This window comes from Lycorma delicatula, chromosome 7 (genome assembly GCF_047948215.1).
Source record: "Lycorma delicatula isolate Av1 chromosome 7, ASM4794821v1, whole genome shotgun sequence".
In the NCBI taxonomy this organism is placed as follows: Eukaryota; Metazoa; Arthropoda; class Insecta; order Hemiptera; family Fulgoridae; genus Lycorma; species Lycorma delicatula.
Genome location: NC_134461.1, coordinates 20868085 through 20880702, shown reverse-complemented (window position 1 = coordinate 20880702; position 12618 = coordinate 20868085). Strand labels below are relative to the sequence as shown.

General features: G+C 27.5%; 1 protein-coding gene across 5 annotated transcripts in view; it reads right to left on the bottom strand.

The window, feature by feature from the left end:
- shi (dynamin-1 shibire) overlaps positions 1-12618 on the bottom strand; it is a 219921-nt gene that overhangs the window by 133387 nt on the left and 73916 nt on the right. The gene's annotated exons all lie outside the window — the stretch shown is intronic.

The following is a 12618-nucleotide window of genomic DNA, read 5'->3' as shown; positions in this document are numbered from 1 at the left end:
CAACCCAACTACACATCTAGGTTTTGCAAGATGTTATAAAATCAGAAATGACAAAGTATTATATAAAAAGGAAAACATATTAAATAAGAGGTAAAAGAAATATATGGAGAAAACACACAGACTAAGAGAAAGTCTAATGATGTCTTCACAGAAAATCAGATAAAGAAAAAATCAATAAAATTCAGGAACATATAAAAAATCAATCCAACAGACCAAAAACACAGAATTTAAACATTAAAATTACAATATTGATTCTCTGGGAATAACCCTATAATTAGAAAATTAAATGGATCAAAAAAACAATTAAATTTAGTTATTAAACAGAAAGTAAACTAGTACTATAACCATTTTTGGATTTAAAATTACAACATAAGGTAATAAATAAAATCACTTTTCACATACATCAAAAAGTACTCACACCGATAGGTATGTCACCAATTAATCTTTTCATCCCATGAAACATAAAACAGCAGCCTTTAACGGGACAGTTTACTGAACTGAACTGGAGGCTTATCAAAGAGAAAAGAATTTTATTAAAGATACAGCATAGTTTAATGATTTTACTATAGAAAGGTGCATAAAGAAAATTTGATGCGGACACCATATGACTTCCTTGTACGCTTATTAAATTACATATACACATTTTATTAAAATGAAAAGTACATAAAATTTTATTTCATTAATAACGTCTGATATTTTTTCATATTATTTTTTTTGTATTGTTATTATTGAACTATTATTTATTATAATTTTTTTTACAACCAGAAGGTAATAATTATTAATAAATCAATATATTTAAATTAAAAACAAAAAAAATTTAAACAGAAAAAGGAGATGAAGAAAGATTTAAAGCAATGTGCCTTGTCCTAGTAAAATCCAAATATTTCATTAATTAAAATTTTATTTGACTATAACTCTGGAACCAATGAAAATAAGTAACACTTATATTGTTGAAGAGCTCTTAATGAGGGCTATTACTGCAGTTAAGAGAAAGTCCAAAATCCAATTTTTTTTTATATTGGACTTCTTTGGACACTTTAGGTCCAGTCGATTGCAATCAAAAGGGGAAGTACAGAACGAGATGTTACAACAGTCCTAAATCCAGAATTTCAACATTCTACAGCTAATCATTTTTGTTATGCGAGATACATATGTACAGACATGCCGAAACTAGTCAAAATAGATTCAGGGATAGTCAAAATGGGTATTTCCATTGATATCTGAAAACTGAAATTCTTTGCAATCACAATACTTCCTTTACTTCGTACAAGGAAGTAATTATACAAAGTTGCTATAGAAAGGTATAAAAAAGATGTTATATGAAAAATAACTGATACAAAATGTTTAAAATATAGCAAAACTACTTTACTTCAAAGCAAATAGGAAAAAGCACAGATAAAAAATCGCATACTGTCCTCCGTACAGCAAGGTAAAACAGAATTTAAAAAATCACAACTTTAATGTTACCATGATAATGTCTAGGAAACTGGCTTCTGTTCTTGGAAGTATTAAAGATTAATTTAGGATACATAGAGTGATCTAAAATAAAGGTTAAAACTACAATGAAGGAGCATTTTACTCATATAGATCAGAGAAATTGCCAGTAGATCAGCACTGCCTGAAAACTAGTTTACTAACGTGCAAAATTATTTCATTAGACATGGTTTTAAAAATATGCATTCATAATAGGAGTTGTAACGAAACTTACTTTAACAAAGCGATGTAATAACTTTATTTTATTGAATAACAGTAGATTATACAGACAACTATTAGCTTTTAGTTTTTAAATTTATTAATAAACATCAATTATTGAAAGCTTTCAATTACATCATTAAACAGTTACCCACCCCTAAAATGTTGTTCACTGGAGGGGGATATCTATTTGATCGGTTTAAAGTTCATATTGTCTGTATATTTTTTGAGGTAAATGTTTTTATAAATCCCATTTATTTAAGAGACTTGCATTAAGTTGTAGTTAGGAGGAGGTTTAGATAGTTTAAATATTTTAAAGTGAAACTTAACTTTTTTATTGCAATTGCCTGAAGTGACAACAGTAATTTTACAGTGTATTCGTTTAAAACAGTTTGCACATGATTTTTACAATAAGTGATTTTTTTGAGCATAATCTTGCCTTCCAAGTCACTTCAAGAATCAGTTATTTATTTCTAACAAGTGAAAGAAATGAAAATAATTTGAAATCCATCGATTTATAAAATTCACTTGCCTTATTGTGAAATTAAGTAAACGATTACTAAAATAATAATCCTTACTGAAATTTATGAATTATATGTGTAAGTACAGTGCTGAGTATAATATACGATCAGCAGTAAATGTCAAATCAAGTCACAAATAATTTTAAAAAGTACATATAAAAAATGTTAATTTTTTTTACAATACACACATTTTAATTACGATAACAACTACAACCACCTAAGTAATATAAATATTAAATATTCTTAAAAATTAATCAAATCAGTTTTTTTATTTTAGGAAATACCTACCAAGGGCAATGAAATTTACAATTTGTGATAACTATTATTTATAAACAAGAACATATACATAATGTTTAACCAATAAACATTAAACAAAAAGTATCATTTAATTAATTTATTCAAATTATTTAATTTTATATAATTATATTTATCAAATCACAAAAATAAAACCTCATGGGAAAAATTACTGAAAGCACCAGCTTAAATACAATACATACTTGATATGAAGTAACATAGCATAAAACCAAAAAGACTATTATTAATGTAAGCGTTTATTTTTTAGTAAAAAAAAAAAATATTTATATAAATACTACTTCTATTTAATTAAATAATTTTAAAAATTCTTAATGTCCCCATTGTTCTGCCAAATAAAATAAAGCATTAAGCATGTATAACAACAAAAAGAGAACAAAACAATTAACATATCACTTATTAAATACTTATAAAAAATAGAAGTGTTTTTAACTATTATTAAATAATTAAAAATGACTAATTACAACATAAAAATTCATGAAATAAAATATGTTAAAATTATTATTTACTTTGAAAATTTTTACCTATTTATACAATACTAAAAAAATATTAAAAGTGATTAATATATATATATTACAACAATTAGTATGTTATTTTTATAAAGGACAAGTATCTTATCTTGGTGGAACAAAATTATTTGTACCTTATTCCTTTATGTAAAAAAAATTTAGATGGTAATAACAAAAATAATAATAAAATAATAAGATTACTTCTTATTATTCTTCTAATTATTATTATTAATTATTATTCTTATTCTTCTAATAAGAGTTACTAAAAACAATGAACTTTGTCTCAAAAAAATAAAATAAGCTTAAATAATTATTTTAAAAAAACCGACTCATAGGGAATATTGGTGTGTAATCTAACTGTATAAAAATACAAAATGTAATAATAATTTTTATCCAAAAATAAAACACAACAGAATTTTAAGAAAAATATATATTAATACTTTAAAAAATAAATAAAATAAAATATCTGCATAATAATAGTAATAATATAAACAAACATTTACAACGAACATTTCATTTCAAGAGAACATTCACAGAAATAATGAAAGAAAAAACTTTAAAAACAAAAAAGTATTATATAAAACAGGAAACATTTTAACAACAGAAGTAGAAACAATACAATATTAAAACATTTATGTATCAATAATAAAATTAAAATTAGCTTTGTTATTTAACAAAACAAACAAGAAACTGATTAATACTGCAACTCAATTGATAATTTTTTTGGCGCTTGACAATTTAAAACAGCAGTTAAATAACTACAGTTTGTGTAATGTTAAATCCACAAATACATATAATAAAAACAAAAAATGACATTCATCCACTATGATGTCAGTTTTTATACTGTTTTATACATTACAGTGGAGAATGATTTTAAAAGATAAACAAAAGTAAACTGATAAAACAAGATGTTATTGAAAAAAATCCCTTTTTTAAGACCAAAATATTTACACTTGCAGTAACTACATTATATTTTATAAGGAACTAACTTGATATGTTAGGAACCAACTAATATGTTATCTGGTTACATAACAAGAATTACATGAGTAAAAAACACAAAAATAATTATTAAGAAGAAAATAATTTTTCTTATTTAAATAAATATAAAAAAGGCCCTTTATTAAATATATATAAAAAAAGGCACTAACTAAAAAATTAATTTTTTTTAATTCTATAAATTTTGACTTTAAAATAGTTGCAAAATAAAATAAAAACAACTGCCATTAACAATTAATTTGGGGGCTGACTTCATTAATTTAAAATTGAAAGGACAGTAAAGTTTTGAGAAATCAATTTTATTACTGTTTTTCATTTATTTTACTGTACATTTTAAAAATTTAATTTTTATATAAAATTTCAAGAGGTCAACAAAAATGCAAAAACAGAAACATGAATAATATTTTCATAGACATAAGAAATGGATTGTAAGTAAATAATACAAAAAAGACAGCTTTTGTACATAACAGAATGTATCATGAAGTTCTCCTGGGTCTTTCATAACCTATTCTACTCTTGAAAATAATGGAAAAAGTTCATATAAATAAATATATACCCTAAAATGCTTCGTTTTCGAATTACATCTAGTATAATACTACATCTAGAAAAATACTTAGCTAGTATAAATTACTAAGCTAGTAAAAATTAATTAGATATTTTTTTTATTAGTTATAAAGAGACAATAAATTATTTGAAAAATTATTATTTCAAAGTTAGCAATAAAATAACAACAGCTGATAGCAATGCGCAATAGTGTATTAGTGTTTAAATCATTCTGTAAGATGCATTAAGTATATAGGGTGCATTGAATTGTGCTGTCATTAAGGAAAATTTTCTGTAAACTTTAGTTTGAACGTGATCAGTGTGCCATTGAATTAATGCCACACTTATTTACACAGAGGAATACACTGATATGGTATTCATTTTGAGAGTGTGTAATGGTAATTGCTACAGCGGCTGCAGTAGAATATGAAATACACTTTTCTGAATTGTAGGATTTCAGATCCCAACACAATTACCATGACTTTTCACAATTTTCGAGAAACAGGTACACTATGTAGTATTCATAACAGCTACGAACGATCTGTCCAACACAACACTGTAATTGATGAAATTATTATCGATGCAGTTCAGCACAGTCCAGGTGTCCATACACGATGTCTTTCTGAGCGGATCAGAGTTTTGCATTTGATGGTTTGGAGTAAATTTAAACAAAACAAGTTTTATTCTTACTATAAACAGCCAGTTCAACATATAACCCAGGAGATGGTCCGCTTCGCCTGTAGTTTTGCAACTAGAGGAATACAAATCGACAACTCTACAAATATGTTTTGTTTACTGACAAGGCAAATTTCACTTGAGATGGCATCAACAACTTACACAATAAGCATAGAAGAAAATCGGGTAGAAGAAAATCCTCATGAAATGGTGGAAGGCAATTTTCAATACTGATTTAGTGTCAATGTATGATGCGGCCTTTCATAATCAGCTATTTGGACCATTCATACTACCTAGCCTGGTCTGCTTGTACTTACTTCAAGAAAAATTTCCACAGCTGCTTGAAGATGTTTCTCTAGTGCTGAGATGCAAAGTATAATTCCAGCATGATGGCATGCCTCTCCTACTTCTCTTGTGCCATTTCCACTCACTTAAATCATCATTTCCCTGAGAAATGGATCAGTCGTGGTGGTTCACATTCCTGGCCACCAAGATTGCCTGATATCACCTTTAGATTTTTGCCTATGGATGAAAAATATTGTATACAAAACAAAAATACATTCTCATGAGGAATTAGTTGTCTGTATTATGGATGCGGCTGAGCAAATTAAGAACAGCCCTGAAGACCTAAAAAGTGTAACAAAAAAAGTACAGAAGCATGCCAAGAAATCTGTTGAAAATGGCGGGCTCATTTTTGAACATTTATTATAAACTGGTACATATACTGGTATATATTAGGTCTAATATACTGTTTCTAAATAAATTTCAAATTTTTTTAACTTTTCTTTGTTTTATTTAAATTATTAACACCATTTTTTCATAATTAAATTCTCTACAAGTTTTGTGTTTATTACCCATTTAACAAAGTTATTGTAGGCCAAACATAAAAAACAGGGGTTTTTATCCCAATTTATTGGTTTTAAACCCAGATTTCTCAAAAACTACTGCAAACATGGTTCTGGGATCTATTTTATTCAATGTTTCAGGTCAAAAATCATATGAAATCACTAATTCCACCACTTAATTAACATCCCTAAAAATGTCTATACGACTTCATTTCACTGGGGTAGCTGAAATCTGAGTGAAACCTTTTACTAACCGTAACTTGCAAACAAAGCATTTTAGGATATATGTTTACATGAACTTTTTCCATTAATTTCACATGTAAAATAGGTTATGAAAATCCCAGGAGGACTTTGAGATACACTCTGTACACAACTCTATGGAAGCGAGAATATGTTTAATTTCTAAATGAAATAATTTTCTTTAGTCTTCATGAAAAAATAATCTGAATATGAGAATAACATTAACCTTAATCATTACTCTACAATGATCAGTAATGATCTGGACAAAAAAAAAATTATTTAAACCATTATGTTTAAATTTAAATATAAGTAATATTTAAGTTTAAATATAAAATTTTTTAATTTAACAAATCTGCTTATGTTCTCAGGAAAGTAATTTACAAGATTATCAAAGAAGCTTTCTCTAAAAAATTAACAATGAAATTGGTCCATTAGATGAAGAGTAAATTTGAATATAACAAATTTACATGAGATGAATTGAGAACCTCCTGCTTTTACTGAATTCAGAAAAAAACGTTTATTTTAAAAATTAGATTAGAATACAAAAAATCGATTACACTATTCCAAATTGATTTTACGAGGGCTGTTTTTTTTAACCTCTGATGGGCTATTAAAAAAAAAACACACTGACATAGCAAAATGATTTTATTACTAACAGTTGAGTAGTATCGAACTTATTTTTCTACATAATTGCCAAACTGATTGAAGCATTTGTTGAATCGTGACACCAGCTTTCCGATGCCCTCACATAGCAAAGAAGTTTGCTGCCAGTGAGGTAAGGTACATCTTGACAGCTTCCTGTAGTTCTTCGTTGGCAAAGTGTTTTCCACCGAACCATGCCTTCAATTCTTGAAAGAGGTGAAAATCGCTAGGTGCTAGGTTTGGACTATACGATGGATGGTCAAAAACTTCCCACATTGTTTGAGGTCTTGTGTCATATGTTGGCACAGTGCGGTCGTGCATTTTCATGGATCAAAATCAGGCCAGACGAGAGCATGCATCTTCATTTTTTTTGAATCGCTCTGCAGAAACGAAGTAAAGATTCACAATAAACTTCCTTTGTTATTGTTGTCCTCTGCTCCATAAAGTACCCCAACAAAACACCTTTATGGTTCAAAAAAACTGTAGCCATTATTTTCCTGTTGCTCAGTGTCTGTTTGAACTTTTTCAGCTTGTTCAGAGAAGAAGTGTGTATCCACTGCGTAGACTGTTCTTTGGTTTCTGAATTGTCATACTGGATCCAAGTCTCATCACCACTTTTAAACTCTTCCCTCATTATTGTAACACATGAGAAACATTAAGGCTGATGTCTTTCGCTGCATTTTGTGATTGTCAACATTTTTGGGATCCAACCTACACACAGTTTCCTAGTACTTTAGTCACAATTGTATACAGAGAAAACCTTGAAATTTCTGGGATTTCTGCAGAAAGTTCACTTATTGTAAACCTCCATTTGTCATGGACAAAATCATCAACATGCTCAACCAGGTGTACAGCAGCAGACTTGCATATTTGCCCACCTCTATCATGGACGTCTGTTTGCCCTTCTTAAATTTCCTACGCTATTCCCAACATCAAGCATGACTCATAAAGTTTTCACCACACACTAAGCTCAATCTGCGATGGATTTCAGCAGTGCTACATCCTTTTGCTTTCTGAAAATGAATCACAATTTGCAACTTACATTTGGTAAGAGCATTGATCATAGCAGCCATGTTCAATTGCCCGTAGCTCGGCTCAGACTGATGCAATGGAGCCACCAATGGCAGAGGTTGTGGTATGGGGGGGGGGGGGGCACAATCGCAAGATGTGCAGACCTGGCTCCAGCCTATCTCTTGGTTTACTTAGATGCATGATCAGAGGATGAAAAAAAACAGCCCTCATAAATATTTTTATAAGAAAATAAATAAATCATTATCTCATTTGTATATTATCCTAACCTTACTGAATGTTTAAAATATATACCATTAATAATTTCATTTTTCATAGTAATGAAAAAATGTTCCACCTAAACCATTAAAATAGTGTGTATATTAATCTTATTGACATTAAGTCAGTTGAAGAGCTATGGTCAATCTTATCAATTTATTTACGTAATAGCTAATTATGAACACCACAGCCAAGTTATGAGCTGTTATATAACTTTAAAAAATGCATTGTAACCTTTTCATTTGTCTAGGTATTGAGCAAGTTGTTTAAAACAAGCTTACAATTTCAGTAAAAACTTTACATTCTATGTGCTTTTATAATTTTAATCAATATTTGTAAATTTGTTTTTCACTTTTGTTTTAAATTCAATAATTATAACTTGTAATTTATATATTAATAACAAAATGAATTTCTAAAATAAAATTCTGGTAAATTAAATTTTTTACACATAGTCGAATGAAAACTATAACTGAAAAAATTAAGCATAAATATATGACAAATAAAAGTTATGATTAAAAAATAATAGCGGTTTTTGTATTCTGTACACTACGTATTTTCTACAGAGTTCATCTTCTTCCCACATGATAGCAGTGCTATCTATATTTATATCAATATTTTCAGCCATATCTGGCATGTAGTTCATATTCCGCAGCTAACTAATTACTATCACTTAGTATTTTATTACAAGTGGCAATTTACTTTATTTGTAAACAACAGAGTAAAAGATTTGCATTAAGTTTTCTGTTAAAAGTGGAATAAGGTGATTATGTAATGGAAGACAAGGATGTTACATCCAAGAATTTATTAGTGATACAAAGGTTACCAGAAAAACAAGAAAATGTTGAAAATGACAAAAGAGTTGTACATCTTAACTTATCAACAACCAACAGTTAAAAAAACATTAAAAAAGACAAAAATTTGCGATGATAAATGAAAATAAAGATAAAAATCATTAAGTAAACTTAAGGCTACACAAAAAACTACTATCCATAAATGTTTTTGAGGATTGGGAGAAGTACTAACTGGCTTAAGTGTTTCACATCTCTGGAGGAATACTTGGAAGGAGACAACATCAATAGTGGATAAGTAAATTCTTTTTTATAAAAATTAAGTTAATTCTCATTAATTTTTTTATCATACATTGCATATAACAAAATTTTCAGCTTAATTTTGAATATAATAGATTAATATAGCAAAAATTAAAATTTGTTTAAAGAAGTACTAAATCTGAGTTGAATTTCCTATTTTGAAGAAATATTCATACCATTTCAAACATTAGACAAGGAATATATTTTAAATCTATCTAAACTAAACTGTTTAATAATTATCTCTTTCTCTATGAAATCATCAACAAGATGCTACCTATTTGTTCATAACATTCACTAAAACAAAACATATTTATCAGAAAGTATTACATAAAATTCATAGCATATAAGACACTTGACAAGTTATTTATTTTTACAAAAAAAAAATCAAACTCCCTCTAATTTTTATAATGATATATGTGCATACTCCAAATCGACAAAACCTAAATTTTAATTAAACTACATATATTTTTTTTAAATTCATTTAAAAAAGGAACAGAAGGTACTTTTTTTGCCAATTGATATAGTATATGTGGTTTGCCCATGTGTTTTACCTTTTACTTAAATATATATTGGACTCATCTGAAATTACAAATTAGTTCCCTCAAATTACAACTATTGGGAAGTTACATAGTGTTTTGAACAATCTTTGCGCTGCAAGTCACATGTTCTTAGCTCATTGTTTAATTTAGGGAAATAGAAATTGCACTGTTAATCTAGGCTGTTGAGAGGATTTGGAAGAATGAGAATGTTTTTATTACTAGAAGTTCTTAAACTTAAGAGTAGTGTTAAGTAGCATATTACTGTAGTGAAGTATCAGCAACAGGTCTGCAAGTTCCTTTGACTTACCAGACCTGTTTTTGAAATTCTTCCAAGACATTTTTGTAGAATACAAGATTAAATCATCAATTCTTGAGAAGCAGATTCTGAATGCACAATGCCACAGCTGTTGAAGAAATATAATAACCATCTTTATTCTAGAACTACTCATAATAATCATCATCTTTATTTTAGAACTACTCACACATATTTTCCTTTAAAAAAGTAGAAATTTTCATTTGCTATTCCTCACTTTGTCATTTTGTTTCCTGATCATATTCAAACATACACAATTTATTTCTAATTAATTATTTATCCAACAAATGTGTCTCAAATTGCCATTTTTCCAGCTGAAAAAATTCAACCAGTTAGCTGTTTGCTCCACAGACAAGTGTTTTCAGGCATTAGTTTAGCAAAAATTAATTGCAAGTACTAACAGAATTTTATAAACAGCATTGTTATCTTAAGTCTGCTTTCTCTACAATCATTCTGACATTAGATCAACAATTTTTTGCCATTATAAATCACACCATTTTAACATTTTGATGACAAAATCAACCTTTAAGTACAAGGTTTGCCCTCAACACTTTCTCAAACTTCTTTTTTGAAAGCTTTATGTCATTTAGCCATAGTTCTCAATAAAGTGACATATCTAAAAGAAAAGCTAGTGAAAGAATCAAATGTCCAGTGGCAGATTTGTGGAGTTTCACACAAATTTGATATTTTCCTGCATCATCAACATTACATGGTTATAAAACATAACTGCACAAAATTCATAACTGACTCAAACAATCTAGTTGAAACAAATATGGACATTAAGTCTAAATCAGTATCAATGTACTGACATATTTATACATTAACAAGGTGCTACGTTGCCGAATTGTACACAGGAAGATCAGTACATTTATTTTTGAGAGACCTCAATTAACAGAAGGAAATATGTTTCCATCAACCAGAAAATGAACCCCACAATCTTATTATTAATCATTTGAAATGCCTAGATATAATAAACTCTAAATTAAAAATTTTCCCATATTTTACTATTCAACCTATGAATGGAAGATTTTTCTTATTATTTTTTCTAGATAAGGGCTTCTCAAGAAAATTTTATAACTCTAGTTAATAATACTACCACCCCCAAAAAAGAATCTTTTCAATATGCTAACTTTAATCTTTAACTTTTCTAAATGACAAGTAACAAGGAGAAAACTGATTTCAGACATTACACAAATTTGTAAAGGGTCAGATTTCATGTTATAATTTATTTTTTATTTCAAATAATTTAAAATTTTGAAATTTGAGACATTTCAACTACATTTTACGAAACTTCACAACAAAGTGCCTCAGCAGAACTAAACTGTCAAAAGTTTTTTAACATTTTACTGATTTAACAAATGCTCCTGAACATTTTTTAAAATAATTTATAAGGGTAAAAATAATTTTCAATTTAATTAATTGGAAAAGAATTAAATTTAAACCCAATGCAAACTGAAATTTCAACTATATTTTTGCCAGCTTTCATTTCATTATAAGGAGTTCCAGTGACTAAATTAATGGCAACTCCTTGGAGTGAAATTGCACTCAAACATGACAAGTTATAATCATATCATAACTTAAGAACATTAACTTTTTCAGGTACATCCTTCAAGGTTTCAAAAAAAAACATCATAGAATACTATCAGGTTGCAACATTCAAAAATTATTATTATCTTCTTTTTTTTAAACTAAATCACTATTTTCATAAAAATTAAACATTTATTTATTACACAAGAAGAATTAATTATTGAAAAAAGAGAAAATCTTAATTACTACCTGAACTAATTTGGAGGAAACTACGAATGAGATTTAAAAAAAGTTTGAAAATATGATCCGTGAAATTAAAATAATAAAAAAGAGATTTATCAACCTTGAATTTTCTGTAACACAGAACAAAGTTGATACATCAGTGCTTTATACTTTTTAGTCAAAAACTTTATATTTGTATTAAAAACACTGATTACTGACATATCTAAAGTTGTATTTGAAGAAAACTGTATAGTCCAACTATTTCAGAGAACGTAGCATAACATAAAAAATTTGAAGTTTTGAATTTTAGAAATACAGAAAAAAATTCAATAAATTTGTTTATACATTTTTTTAATTTCATAAGACCAGAACATAATAAAATATAATGTTTTAAACTTTTGACAAAGAACTCAAATTAAATGATAATTTTTATTTTTAATTTGATATCAACTGAGTTGCAATAAAACTTCAGCACAGAATAAAAGATGCACAGGAATATCAATCAACCACACCCTTAAACTAGAGTGCAAAACAAAACATTACAAAATAAAAAAAATTTAAAAAAAAATTAAAAATATATATATATATATTAATAAAATCCCTAAAAAAAATATATATATATATATATTTAATCTTGTGCACATTCAAAACTATATTCTATTTTATA